Source organism: Triticum urartu, chromosome 7A (assembly GCF_056163025.1).
Source record: "Triticum urartu cultivar PI428250 chromosome 7A, HENAU_Tu73, whole genome shotgun sequence".
NCBI classification, from domain to species: Eukaryota; Viridiplantae; Streptophyta; class Magnoliopsida; order Poales; family Poaceae; genus Triticum; species Triticum urartu.
This window is the reverse complement of record NC_141879.1, coordinates 20,217,781-20,231,232: the sequence shown is the minus strand read 5'-3', so window position 1 is coordinate 20,231,232 and position 13,452 is coordinate 20,217,781. Positions and strand designations below refer to the sequence as shown.

The 13,452-nt window shown below is 44.1% G+C and overlaps 1 pseudogene; it reads right to left on the bottom strand.

Moving 5' to 3' along the window:
* Positions 1-5,193: 5,193 nt before the first annotated feature.
* LOC147957078 (uncharacterized) lies at positions 5,194-7,011 on the bottom strand (annotated as a pseudogene).
* Between the last annotated feature and the right edge of the window lie 6,441 nt (positions 7,012-13,452).

The following is a 13,452-nucleotide window of genomic DNA, read 5'->3' as shown; positions in this document are numbered from 1 at the left end:
TACGAATTGTGCTCAGTTTTGCCCCTAGTCCCTGCGCACCGACTCGTTCCGTGAACTCTGCCTTCTCCGTCAGGCCAACCTTTTGACTCGGCCCTTATAGGTGGGACCAGGCGGCAGAGACGGCCAATTCTATTCAGACCATTGCACGCGCTTGTGGGACTCAGCAGAGAGCCGTTGAGCAGAGAGTCTTTGCGGGTGTGCTATATAAGCGGGCGACACACAACGGCAGTGACCACGGCGATAGAGAGCATGGCAGTGACCACGGCGAGAGAAAGAGAGAGAGAGAGCACGGCGGTGGGAAGCTAGCTGTGGAGGGCGCGGCAGCGTTGAGATCCCCCTCGGCTCCGAGCTCCATGTCTTCCTCAAGCTCCCGCGCCACCTCGCGGATGCAGAGCCGGGCGCGTGTGGACATGCCTGTTTTCGTCTATCCGCGGTGCCGGGCGGGCGTTGTTCGGAGCGTTTCTCACACACGAGGAACCAGAATCGTCCGTTCTACGTGTGCAGCGAGAATGGGGTAAGAATCGGGGCAATTGCACCATTTCTGTGGTCGGGATCTTTGAGCAATGGGTTGATCTGTTTGGTGTTCATGCAGGTGACATGCTTCTTTCTTTGGGTCAATGCTCTAGCCAAGACTCTGATGAATGAGCTGCAAGAAGAGTATGAAGAATGGTTGTGCATGCTGCCACCAACGGCAGTGGCCGCAACACGAGCTCCGGAAGAAGAGATGGAGGGCGAAGCACGCACTGACAGAGAGCTAGCTGTTGAGCTTAGGATGTTGAAGAAGAAGGTTAGGAAGCTTGAAGATCAAGCACTACCAATACCCATTTGCAAATACTTATGAGCATTTGTAGGTATGGTAATCGCATTGGTTGTAATGTTGAAAATGTATGGAAAGGCATGAATTATGGAGGAATTTGTAAGCTTGAAATTGTATAAGAAATTCACCTAGTTTAAATGTTGGTCAAAGTTGTTTAAATGTTGAAAAAAGGAGAAGAAGTGACCAACATTTAAATATGTTGAAAAAAAGAGAAGAAATGAGGAATTCAGAAACTTTTGATCAATGAAATGCAGCTCTCTGCTCCGCCTTTCTGTCAAAAAAAAAAGGTTCCTCTGTGGGCCAAATTCAGAGCGTAGAGCCAAGTGCAGGCTAGTCTAATGGGCCAACTGCATCCAATTAGGCCCATTCGGGGGTTCTCTTGCGTGTTTTTCTGTTTTCTATTCTGATTTAATTTAGGCAGTAAATCATAATGCTGAAACTTTTTGTGGAAGCTAATTGAATTATTCCAGAGCCAAACAATTAAGGTTAGAAATTTTTGGAGCTGTTAAATATTATATAGCAATTTAATTACTCCAATTCAAATACACCGTGATTTAAATCAAAGACCAAAATGTCATGGAAAATGTGCCTCAGCTCTGGTAGAGGTTTACACCTGGTGCCAAAATAAATGGACATTGTTTAAGGGCATTACATTGAGAAAAAAATTATCTAAAAAATGAAGGGTAGAAAATGCACAAAAAATTGGTGCGGTCGGGGACTCAAACCCAGGACCGCGTGGGTTTGTGGCATTTAGGGCTGCGCTGGTAACCACTAGGATAGATGGAAAGACTTTGACATGGGTAGGGAAGGAAGGTAAACATAGTGAGACCGTGAATATTTGCACACATGTGAGAGTAGTTTTCCTTTGTTTTGCACTGAAAATTTGGAGGGTTGGAAACATATGTTTGCACTGCCACATGATTTTGGTTAGAGTGGCACCTGGTTTAGGGTTAGAGTGGCACTTGGTTTAGGATTTAAAGGGAATAAATTTGCATGTTAGTTCATGACTTGTTTTTTTTTTGAATGAAAGAGAGGGCTTCTCACCCCCTCCGATTTTTATTAATGAAAACCACAGGTTCTCGAACTTCATGACTTGGTTTAGGGAAGAAATGATATGTTTGGGCACGGACATTTTTGAACACACATAATAAACCCTAATAACTTAGATAAGATGCAACAAACCGTACCCTTACATTAAGCAATAATAATAAGTTCACGGACACATGATGAAACATGACACGACACGACACGACACGACATAGAAAAGCAACAAAATGAAAACGAAACATGACGAGCTTGACTCCGGGCTTGAACATCTTCATCTTGACCTCCTTCTTCCACCTTGGCCACGCGCCCCTTCAACACCGTCTTTAACTTCACACCTCCTCCTCCTCGTCATAGGGAAGGGAGTGCATCTGGCCTGGAGTGGGGAAGATGCTCTTGTAGTTGGTGTAGATGTTGTACACGGTGAAGAAGATGGCCTCGCAGCCGCACCAAAAGACTTGGCCGAGGAGCTCGCGCGCGTCAAACGGGTTGGTGAAGGTGACCGTGAGCAGTAGGAGGATGCCGCTGCGGTCACGAACCTCGTTGAGGGTGAACATCCTAGGCGAGCCCCGTGGGAGGTGGGCATAGCCGGCTCTGAGGAAGGTGCGGGTGAGTTTGATGGAACCCCTCCACCTTTAAATAGCCCACACACGGATATCCCTCTCCACGAGCACGCCCGGTGGGTAGCACAGCTCCGGCATGACATGCGGATGGTTGAAGGTCGGCCCATTGAACTGCATCTTCACTTGGTCTCGCTTGGGGATGGCTCGGTCGCTTGGGTGTTTGAAGTTGGAGAGAATGGATCGGATCTAGCTTGTGGGTGGGAGAGAAAGAGAGGCACCCCATTTATAGGCATGTGGGTGGGATAGGAAGAGAGAAAGGATGAGAACTGTGTGTGTGTGAATCCAGACGCATGTGTGTATCCGTTACATTTTGCACTCTTTAATTTTTGCATGAAAACGATGCATGGGGCGCGTGCGTGCATCTGAATCACTGCATAGCTCTTTGACCTGGCCCGTGCATCTGACTCGCTGCCCTGAACCACTGCCGTAATGCCTAACTCTGAATCAATACGTGCATGGCCACCTAGCTAGCCTAGCGCGCCTCGCTCGCCTCGCAGCATGCATGCACGCCCGCCTCCCGCGCATGCACACCCACGTCCCCGCCCTTCCCATGCATGCAAGGCCTGGAAAGGCTGAGACGGGCTATTTACTGCGGTCTCAGGCCCAGACAACGAGACGGCCCAACGGTCCATCCAGCACGCCCGATATTTGTTTAAAAAACAATCTCCCAACCAATCAGATTGCATCTCGCGGATCGCCCCCCTCCTCCCCGCAGATTCCTTCTAGAAGGGTTAGATCGACGGCCCTTGATCGCCTCTAGGGTTAGATGGACGGTCCTTGTTCAATGATAGGGTTAGCGGGGTTTGGGAGGGGTTTGGAGCAGTCAAAGCTATGTTTGATAAGATTTCAAATGAGCATAGTAAATTAAATAAAAATCAGAAAAATGAAAAACCTGCGCACATAGTCTTCTTATATCATATACTAACGATTTAAGTTGATAAACAAGGTTTACATACATTTAAACGATAAGTTCATGTGTATTATGTGATATCTCGAGTATCTCAAACTCTCTTGTATGAAGTGAAGAGAAGTGTTTTGGGGAAATGAACATGAAAATTTCAAAAAACTCACCACAACTTCATTAATTTTGGAGTGACTAAGAAGGATCCAGGCTTAGTTTTTCATTTTGATGTTTTAGACTTGTTTAAATCTTGGTCAAAGTTAGGTTTGAACAGAATTCAAATGAGCAAAACAAAATTCAAAAAAATCAAAAAAAAGGAAAAACCATGTGCTCATTCAAACATCATCCAACAGATTTAAACATCATGTCAAACATAGTTCTAACATAGGTCCAACATCATCCAACAGAAATACAACATTATTCATAATGTTTCATAATTATTCATAAATAGCGTTGGGGCTTCTGTCTGTTCCTTGAGCTTCTTGCCATCACTTTGCTCCTCGTGCACTTTGTGCTCATTGCTTCTTCTCTTTTTTCTCTTGGTTGTCGGTACCTTGCGCGTCTTCATCAAACCTACCATAGAGTTGTGCAAAACATAAAGGGTAATGAGATCATGTCAAGTGATAAATGTACAGTAGTATTTGACCCTTGCAAGATTTACATACCTAGCAGAACTCACAACAACAGAAGGTTGGTCACCATTTGGAGCCTCACTTGGATCATCATTTGGAGCCTCACTTAGATTACCATGATCACCATTTGGAGCCTCACTTGGATCACCATGATCACCATTTGGAGCCTCACTTCGATCACCATTTGGAGCCTCACTTGATTCATTATTTGGAGGATATCTTGGTTCATCGTCAAAATCATGCGGCTGTTGACCATCATCATTTGGAACCTCGTCAAAATCATCATCTAATGCAACCGGCTGTTGACCATCATTTTCATCATCTGTTGAGGCAACCGGCTGCTGACCAACATTTCCATCGAAGCCTTCATCGAACCTCTCTCCAAAAGCTGGATCTACTCTGTTATCACAATACTTACCGAAATGACCAGCCCACCACACCTTGTGCACTTACGCTTCCTCGCTCCAAGTCCAGCTCCTTCGCTACGAGGTCTGATTCGACTCTTCCTTGGTCTACCTGCTGCTCTCTTCAGAACTAGAGTGCAAAGCTTGAATCCAGGGTCCACCATGTCCCATTGTTGTTTTCCCTCCATAGCAGGCAAGGCTTAAGCATATGTGGCTTTGAACCTTGCAACAGAGTAGTAATCATACACATACTGCTGTATGTTCCCTGCTGGACCTGGGAGAGAAGTGATGAAAAACAAGGCATGAATGCATGGCAACCCATTTATCTACCATTGCCTACAACTGCAAGTTCTAGCTTCTAAATCCACCGGATATCTCCATTCTCTCTTCTCTTTATCCAAATATGATATCTCTGCTGTGATACCCAAGCAAAGAGTCATGTTCATTTCCAAGTCTGTTGTTTTCTGCTTCAGTTCATTCATCACGGCAGGGACGATAATGTGGCCCATGAATTTTGCGTCGGCTATTCCTGCACGATAATGAAATTTCTGCATGTATTCTATCCTTATCCTGTGAAGCAAATCCACCACATAATGACCCTTTAGTTTTCGGATCGTTGGCTTGAAAGACTCTGCTAGATTATTGTGCACATAGTCAACTTTGCTCAGTTCACTGAATGGCTTCTGGCCCATAACTTGGAGTGGTGTGTTTCCAAGTATTTTTTTCACTTTAGGATTCATGTATAACTGCCTCAAGTGGTAGTTGTGCTTCTTCACACTGCAAGTCAAAGATGCTGGCCATAAATGTCGGTATACACCTTTCATTTGAATTTCTTCATGAAATTTGCAGCAAGGTGACGCATACATTCCCTATGCTCTACTCCAGGGAACACATTGTCCATGGTCACTTCTAAACCTTTGCAGGCATCTGTATGAATGACCAATCCATTGGGATGTGCAACAGCCTGGCGCAGATTATGCAAAAACCAAGTCCAACTCTCCTCAGACTCTGTCTCTAGCACACCGTAGGCAACCGGAAATACAAAATTGTGTGCATCAACTGCACAAGCTGCTACTAACTGTCTTTTTAAACCTCCCTGTGAGAAAAGTGGCATCAATAGCCAAGTAAGGCCTGCAGCTTGCCAAAAAAACCCGGTGACAAGCCTCAAAGCAGACAAAAACCCTCCTAAAGCATTCCTTGGTCTTTGTCACTCCCCTGAATGTGTACTCCACGGTGTGGTGATCAATATCTACAATACTATCTGGGCTTGTCCTCTCCACTTCACCTTTGAATGAATGCAACAATTGAAAACTTTCCTTCCAGTTACCATAAATAGAATCCATAGCATGTTGTTTACCATTGAACAACCTCATGTATGGTAAATCTATCTTGAAATTATCTTTGATGTTCTTATGCAATTCCTTTGGACCCACTTGCTGGTTTTCTTTCACCCACTTCTTTACTTCTTCTGCCACCCATCTTGACTTGGCTCTACTGATTGTATCCTTCCTAAGGGTTGATTCCTGGCATGTGTGCTTAAAAGGGTTCACTTTGACCTGAACATTAGTGCTATTTCGCATTTTAGATGCGAGCAACTTCCATGGACAACCCTTAGTCGGACAGTGCACTCTGTAACGTACTTGATCGCTCTTGTCAACTTTGAAAGTACGTTCTACCTTGATGCAGTATGTCACAAGTGCATTTCTACACTCAGCCATGGATGCAAAAACGGTACCTTCTTCCATATGAGGGTTCAAAGGGTCCCATTCAACAGCTGCAAGGTCTTCGTCCTCACCCACCGCGTCATCATCCACATAGACTGCATTGTGAGCCTCATCTTGGTTTTCAGCCCGAGGTGCCTATCGTAAATTCCGAATAACATCAGAATATAGCTTCTCTTCATCAACCCCAGAATTGTAGTCATCAGGCTCCACTTCAAGGGGGACCCTACTGCCGTTGCCCACACTTGTCGAGCCACCACGTCGCCGTGCACCAACTGAACTGTTCTGGCTAGAGATGCCATTACGACGACTTTGTTCTCCCGAAGATGTTGCACCCGTCATCCTAGGTCCAAATGGCTGCTCAAGCACATCAACTTGCAGCCTCACATGAAAATTATTTTTCTCTTTATGCCTAACAAACATGGTAGCCAGCTCTTCATCATTACTAACTGTCACCCATTTCTTTTCCCCATCATAGTATTTGTATACCACTTCATCAAGCAAACCCCAAGGATATTGGCTACAAATTACCTCCCCAAATTGTCTGAAACTCCAATTACTAGCAATTGGCAACCGATAATCGAAACCTCCTTGGTATTTTTTCTTATCCTTTGCATCGAACATGTACCGGTCGCTTCTAATGTGCACCAAGAAAGCAAACCGCAACTCCATCCTAACCGACGAAAAATAGAGACGCAATCAGCACACTAATTGGGCAAACCTACTTGAATCAACTTTTCAAATGCACAACTAAGATCAATCTAAACAGGATGCGTGACTTACCCCTCAGGAACCCAGTCGTGGACGCGGCGGATCTCCGGCCCGATGCCTGCCTCACCAAATACTCCGGGGTCGCCGTTGCTCGCCATTTCGCCCTGGGGTTCTTTCTCCTAGTTCAAATAGCTCCAGCAGCCCCCCTCCTTTGGGCGCTCCGACTGGGCGCACGGAAGGAGGCCGCGCCGCGGGTCGAGCAGGTGACGGGCGCCCCACCCGTGGCGTCGCAGGAAGGTGGCGGGCATTGCAGGTAGCGGTGGAGCGTCAGTGCAGGACGGTAGCGGCGGAGCAGGCCGTGCAGCTGGTGGCGGGGCAGGTGCTGGCTGCGGCGCAGGTGGCGGCGGCGGCGCAGGACGACCGGCCGGTGGATGGGCAAAGTGAGCTAGAATCCTACGAATGATTTGGGGATTTAGTTGCACGGGCCTACATGCAGCTCCGGACCCACGTCCAGGCGGTCCTACTGTAAGCTCCGTACCCACAACCACTAACGCCGGCAGACGGAATGGACTCAAATATGGCTGTTTGGCCTCGTCATAGTAATAGTTGTGCTTGGACTAGGGCCAAAACTGAGCACAATTCGCATCTGAGGGCAAAACTGAGCACATGGACACCACTGAGGGTAAAAGGATAATTAACCCTAAGCATTTTGGCATGTGCAAAGAAAGAAACAAACAAACAAATTGAAGACAAAATGTCACCCAATTTTGTTTTTTTCATCCACGAAACACTGTTGCTCCGTTTCACATGAAATTTGTCAAGTATGCTTGCAACACTAACACGAACATCTATGAAAAAATTCATTTTTTTTACATTTTTTTGAATTTACTGTTCATCGAGGAGTATATGCTCCCGGGAGACAAAACGCCCCTCCCGACAATGCCCTGCCCTTCATACTCTCTTCATTGCTTGTACATAAGGGTGTCTTGCATTACACAGTGATTAACAGTGTTGTGATGTGCATATGAGTACATGTCAACATAGATTCCTTTTTTGCTTCTGTATTTTTGCCAGTGCCCTCAATTAAACTGGTCACACCATAGGTAGTCGTTTTCTGCAAATCCTAGGACCACAAAATCAATATTTCCTATTATTTGTAAAATTGCTTTCCTCAAATGGCTTTAGTTAGTGTACACAAGTAGTACTTCTTGGCTCAACACAGGAGATTGATTAGAAGTTGCAGAGGGTTACAACTGGACCCCACTGTACATGGGCAAAACTGAGACCACGAGGCATGCACGTATGGTTTAGATAATTCAGCGACATGCGCTTGACCATTGTAAAATGTTTTGTGTCCAGGCACTGTCTAATCAAGCTTTGACAGGGCTTCCAACTAAGTGATTTTCAACGTGAGTGGGCTTAGCTAAGCAATTATGTCTGAAAAGTTCAGATGTGTCATGCATGCATGGGTAGGTGGACGCGTGGGACAAAAAGATGCACGCACGCATGGTGGGATCCAGGCATATCAACTCCAAGATCGACACATCTCAAATTACAGTTTCTAAGTTGAATATGAAAAATGATCTGACAGAATCACAGAAATGACAAGGGTGTTCAACTATATGTCTAAATGGACAACTATACTAATTGTCTGAATGGTTATATATTGCGGATATTATGTTTGAATGGTTGTATATTGCGGATATAATGATTGCTTAGGTATGTTTCTGCTCTCATAGTGACGATTTTATTTTCTTTTCCATGTTAGTTGTGACGACGCATGTGACCTGAGAGATAGCAAATACAAAGGCAATGTCAAGTTGTGGTCATCTACTACACTTTTAGCTTGAACTGATCTGACTAAAACATTTATCGATGAGCTAATGTATTGAGGGAGGGGATAATCATAGTAGTTCACAAATGCCCATATGCTTCTTTTACGGCAGTATTGAAATGCATGCATGAAAGCATTCATCACATGGTTGTTGCATCATATTGTATCAAATGGTATGGCAATGTACGTGGTAGCCTTCCTATTTAAGCATGGGAAGAGAGATGGAAATAACTCGCAGCAAGGCCATCCTTCATACCTGAGACCAAGCAAGGAGTAAAGTTTAGTCGTTGCTAGGTTCATACTTGCATATACACATATGCAATGCAGGCAAGTTTTGTACTTAGTTAGAACAGCCTTTGATATGCTAGGTTTATACCAACACACATCATATTTGTATGCAAATGGACACAAGTATCACACTTAGTTGGAAATTGCTTTTGCAATGTAGCCGAAAGCCGAAGTCATACTGGGATTTGGAAGCATCGGGATTTTCGAGAGTACTCCCAAGACATGTGCAGGAATGCACAGCTGGCAGGTTCATTAGCTTGAGTACGACTCTTCAGCTGTTTATGGTTGTTGAACCAGGAAACTCGACTTGGCTAGTACAGAACATTACCATGTGTGTTCTGCAAATGCACTCAGACGTTATCAGCACACGCTGCACACCACGGTCCAAGGCGGTAGCGCTGCTCAATGTATTTTATTTGGATGAAAGTGAGCTAATCTGAAGATACTCGCTTAACATATGAGTGTTTATCGACTGAAGTGAGCTCAAGTGTGAAGTTCAAAATACCCCAATGACATTTACTCAATGAAAAATGACCTTGTTGGTAGCACAGAAGTCTAGGAAAAAAGGTCAATTTCTTGGAGTTGGAGGCTACAACTGTTACATAAAGTGAGGTTTATCCAAAACCTGTTTGATAGATCTTAGTAAAGAAACCATTGATTAGATAATTTGTCCTCTAAGCCTGGCACAATTTTCAGGTGACGCAATTTATCTCTTCGTGTAGAAGGGCCCCCGCACCACATCGGTTTTCGACCGGATGGCCTGGCTTAGGCCCCTAGGTCGTCCTGGGACACTTTGGGTGGCCCATGACGAAAAACGCAAAGATTTCGGAAGACTTGTAGTACAATCCGAACCGTATCAGTGGAGGACTCTACCTCCACAGACATACTTGCCTAGTTCTATAAGCTTAGGACCCCAGGTATGTTATATTAGCTGGGGGCTGGGCTCAGATCATGCAATCTCTCTATACTTTACTTGTACTATGTACACACTCCAACGCAATATACACAAGAAGGAAGTAGGGTATTATCTCCCACGGAGAGCCTGAACCTGGTTAAAACCTTGCCCCCTATTACCATGTGCCAAGTCGCCTTGATAGGATACCCTACCGAAAGATCTGCCGGATTTATCTCTGACACTATGATTGCCTAGGTTCGTTTTGCTCTCATAGTGCTGATTTATTATCTTCACCACGTTCATAGTCATGATGCATGCGACTTGAGACGGCGAATGCTTGAGCTCAAACTGATATGAACAGAACATACATTAGCGAGCCAATGTTCTGAGGGAGGTGCTAATCTTAATAGTTTGAACATGCCAATATATGCTCTTTTTATTGTGGTATTGAAATGCATGCATGAAAGAATTTATCGCATGGTTGCTGCACCATCTGGTATCAAGGTGGTACTGTAATGTATGTGCCAGTGTTCCTACTTAAGCATGAGAAGAGATATGGAACATGATATCACTCGCAACAAAGCTGTCCTGCACACACCAGACCGAGCAAGGCATAAAGCTTAGTAGCATATACCACATAGGCAATGTACACAAGTTATTCCACTTAGTTGGAATAGCTTTTGATATGGAGAGAATTCCTTATTTGACCCTTTCTTAAAATTTGCTTCCTTATTTGACCTAAATAAAATTTTCTTCCCTATATGACATCTAAAGTAAATTTTGTTCCTTATCTGACACTTTCGTTCATTTTAGGCACTAACTGTGTTAAGTGTGAGATGAAAAGATCATTTTGCCCCTAATGCATTTTGCAAATATCATGGATGTAGTAAAAAAAAGCAACCCAGTTCATCCATATTTTAGCGATGTTGGAAGGATGCTGCACATGTATGTGTATGCTTCAATATTTTGTTTCTTAGGTAAACTAATTTGTGCGTTTAAAAACTGTATAAAACATCCGTAGAAATTATACTAGTATATCTATTATTTGTACTACAGAGTCGACGGCCGTCGATTAGCCAACGGCGCTGTAGCGGTCTTGGCCTTGGGCGTCCACCAGTCCACACACGGCGCCACGGGCGCGGCTGCTCATACGTGGTGCTATGAGTTGTGGACGGCGCCGGCATGGTCTGCAGGTGCACGGCAGCAGCGATTAAAGATGTGCGCGGCAGCAGCGATTAAAGACCTACACATCATACAACAGTACTTTGATAGATCAAAGTTACATTTTCCTCACATAGACGCTGAACAGATTACGTAAGGAAAAAAACTATTGGAGCATAGATATAGATGTGCATCATCCATTGAACTTCCTAAAAACATGGATGAACTGATTGCTTTTTTTACTACATTTAGGATAGTTGCACAATGCATTAGGGGCAAAATGGTCTTTTTGCCTCACATTTAACTTGGTTAGTGTTTAAAATGGACGGAAGTGTCATATAAGGAACAAAATTTACTTTAGGTGTCAAATAGGGTAGAAAAAATTATTTTGGGTCAAATAAGGAAGCAAGTTTTAAAAACGGGCCAAATAAGAAATTCTCTCTTTGATATGCTAGGTTTATACCAACATACACTACATGTGTACGTGATGGACACAAGTTTTGAACTTAGTTGTTCGAACTGCATTTGTAATCTATCCAAAACCTAAAGACAGCATAGGACTTGGAAGCATCAGGATCTCCGACTGCACCATACTTTCAGCTCGGCGAAGTCGCAGTAATCCCAATTGTTAGTCTGGGAAGGAGTTTTTTGGAGGTACCGTCATGGAACCCGGACACTTGATTGGGTTAGTACAAAACGTAACCATGTGTGTTCTGCGCATGCGCTCGGTCCTGACGAGCATACCATGCTCCATGGTCTGAAGTTTGCTGTATGTATTAGATTTGGACGACAGTGAGCTACACTGCCGACATAACCATAGGAGAGTTTATATGGACTAAAGTGAGCTCAAGTATAAAGTTCAAAAGACTCCTGCCACATGTACTCAATAGAAAACGACCTTGTTGGTAACACAAAACACTAGAAATTAATACAATCATTACTTAAAGTGAGGTCAGTCCAGAATTTCCTTGGGAGATCTTAGTGAACGAACCTTGGATTGGGACTTTGGCCTCTAATTTATTTATTTTCTATGGTCAAAAAGAAAGGAGTCCATCCCTTCACTTAGAGAGTTATTAGTTAACTATAATTAATTGTATTTAACAAAGAAAAAAGAGTCGTTATAGTATACTGGTAAGTATTCCCGCCTGTCACGCGGGGATTTTTCTACTTTTTGCATTAAATTGAACTCTCTTTTCTTACAAAAGTCTATGCATTTTAGCATATGGTTTCGTCGTCAACTAAGTAAATCCTCTCCCTTTCCGTTTTCTTCGGTCATTTTTGAAGATTCCTGCAAAAAGAACAAACTAATCATTGGCGTTATTATTTAACAATCATCACAATCCCTAGAGTCAGTGAAACACAAGTAATTTGTCACTCCAGTCGCCACTTTCTCCAGCAGCAGTACTACCATGAGTCACTTCAGCCTACATCCACAACTGAGCTTCCCTTGCAAGCCTGCACAAATGACATCGCCACAGCCTTGGCTACCTAACTAGCCCTAAAATAAGCTAATCATTATCGTCCATGTGTTGGATTGGACCAGAGCACAAGCATCTCTCACTTTCTCTCTGTCTCTGTGTCCTGCTTGTGACTGGCCAAAGTGACAACACAAACTAGAGGGATAGAGAGGAAAATAATCAAGGGTGCGTCATCGACTCCCCCTTAAAATCAGCTTGCCACTCAAGCTGAGGACTGACATTTTTTTCAGACAAGAACCATCCTTTTTTTCTTCAGAGGTTCAGAAGGGAACCTGCAGGCACTACTGTTGCTAGTCATCCATAGATAAGCATCACTGTCATGCCACTTTTATGATGCTTTCCCTTGCTTCTCAACTACGCATTTGACCCCCCAATCCACAAACAATTGTGCCAAGTTGCTGCTTGCTAAATTGGCTACATGCCTACTGTCTTTGTGCTAAGCCGGCTACATGCCTACTATCTTTGTATATAAATCAGGGCAAAGAACAGGATTTGTTCTGTATAGGACCAGATTCTGAAGCCACATTTCTCATTGGCTACGTGCAGCCTGATGGATTAACTAGATTCTGAGGCCACATTTCTCACAGAATCCACATTTTTTGGCCCGCGGGTCGCATCCGTGCGGTGCGCACATGCCAGTAGTGCTGAGGTGTGTAGCAGATTCAGTCGATCAAATTCTGTCACCAGTAGAAGCACTACACTAGATTCCAGTGATCTGAGCCTAGCAAACAATTAACAGTGCGTAAATTACTGGTGGTTTAAGTTTCATCTCCTTAATCCACTGTGCTCAAGATTAAGAAAGTTAGTTAATAGTATCCGGTAATGGTCGGTGATAACTGAAGATCTAAGACCAGATTCAGTTTCATATACTGTTGCATGTTGGCTATCTTTGGACAGCAGGTGATAGCTTGTGCCTGTTTTTCAGGTGCAGACACAGACACAC